Raw genomic sequence first — 2,042 nt, forward strand, 5'->3', positions numbered from 1 at the left:
TGTGCTTAGCCGTACATGTTCATATCCTTGAAGATGTATCATGGAAGTGTTGCAGCCTAGAAGACACAAATTTAACTAACAAGTTAAAAGTACATGAGTCAAAAATTAAAAAGCAATAATATTCCAAGTAGAGGCTCTAATAGTGGCACAAATCAAGTTACAGAGGGAAGGTAGTTCTTAAATTAAAAGGCCTATTGACTAGCACTTTGTCCATTATAGTATAAAGGTTAGAAACCACAAGATGTAGAGGCTCAACTATGTCATTTATTGTTTTTAAGTCCTGGAGAAAATTCCATCTACCACTGGGTGGATTTATAGCTCATAAGTCTGCATGCAAGGCAGAGGTGAAGTAGGGAACTGCTTATGAGATTTTCCATCAATTCCAACAACTAAGAAATAGTGAGAAGAGTTGGGACCTCAGAAGGCTTTTAGGACCAAACAGTAGGCTCTTGTGTCCAGGAGGAAATGAATATACTTACCAGTAATGTTAATGGTCACTCACAGCTCTTCTGGGAGGATCTAAATCATTGAAGCGAAGCTTCAGAATTCTTGACTCCAAGGAGCAGTCCTGCTTCACCCTCTCCAGGACAAACCTGTTTGTTCTCCTAGCAGTCCATGGTACATTCAGCACTCTTCTCCAGCACCACAGCTCAGAGGCATCAATTCTATTTCTGTCATTCCTAGTCACTGTCCAACTCTCTAATGCATAGCTCACCCTTGTGAAGACTATAGCCCAGATCACATGTACCTTAGTCTCCAGCCTCATGTCATTGCTCTTCAGTACTCTGGCGAGGGCCCTGACAGCTGACTTTCCCAATGTAATTAATATCTTGATTTTCTGGCTGCTGGTAACAAGAGTGTTGACTGTGGAGCCAAGTAACTAAAACTGTTAACTATCTCAGCCTCTTCACCATCCATACTGATGCTGCCAGTTGGCCCAGTGGTGAGAATCTTGGTTTTCTTGATGTGGAGCTTCAATCGGTATTTAAGGCTGCAGTCCTTGACCCTCTGCAACAAGGGCTTCAGGTCCTCAGTTTCAGGAAGCAGGGTTGTGTCATCTGCATAACACAGGCTGTTGATGACTCTTCCACCAATCCTGATGCCGCATTCCTCTTTGTACAGCCCAGCGTCTTGGATCATCTGATCTGCATACAGGTTGAAAAGGTATGGAAACAGGACACATCCCTGGTGTATGCCCTTCCCAATTTTGAACCATGCAGTGTTTCTTTGCTCTGTTCCAACGACTGCCTCTTGGTCCAAGTATAGGTTTCTCATTAGCATGATCAAATGTTCTAGGATTCCCATTCTTCTCAGAGTCAGCCATATCTTCTTGTGATCCACACAGTCAAAAGCTTTTGCATAGTCAATGAAGCACAGATAGACATTCCTCTGATATTCTCTGCACTTAGCAGTGGTTAAGTGTCATCAAGTCGAATACAATTATGAGTAAGATTTGCTCAAAAGACCTAAACGGTGTTATATGACTATTAGGACTAGCATCATTTCTGTATCGAATTCTATAACTACCATAATTTCTGTACATTTATAGAGTTTAGAGAAGGGACAGCGCAGGAGCGGAAAGCCCTCTATGAGGTGAATTGATTCAGTGATTGGGGTAATTGGAATGGCTGTATTGGAGACAGTGTGCTTGGCACAGGACCGAGCAGAGTTTAGGGCAGTTGTACATAGGGTCGCTTTGAGTCGCAAGCGACTGGATGGCACATAACAACAACAATCATTAGAAGATCCATGATACAAACACACACACACACACACACACACACACACACACACACACACACCCATGTTCATTGCTACTCACAGCAGGAAAAAGAAACAAAGTGTCCATTAACCAATTAATGAATAAACTAGATATCTCTAAGTGGTTAAAGAATTTGTGCTGCCAAACCAAAATCAGATTATTTCAATCCACCAGCAGGAGCTAATTGGCAGTCTCCTGTGTGATTTCCAGCCTCTGAAAATCTGCTGGAGGGTAAACTATGAGTTGATTCTGACGCTACAGCACATGACTTTCCCCCACC

The sequence above is a fragment of the Elephantulus edwardii genome, unplaced genomic scaffold (genome assembly GCF_000299155.1).
Source record: "Elephantulus edwardii isolate Elephantulus edwardi_28Jun2011 unplaced genomic scaffold, EleEdw1.0 scaffold00343, whole genome shotgun sequence".
Taxonomy (NCBI): domain Eukaryota; kingdom Metazoa; phylum Chordata; class Mammalia; order Macroscelidea; family Macroscelididae; genus Elephantulus; species Elephantulus edwardii.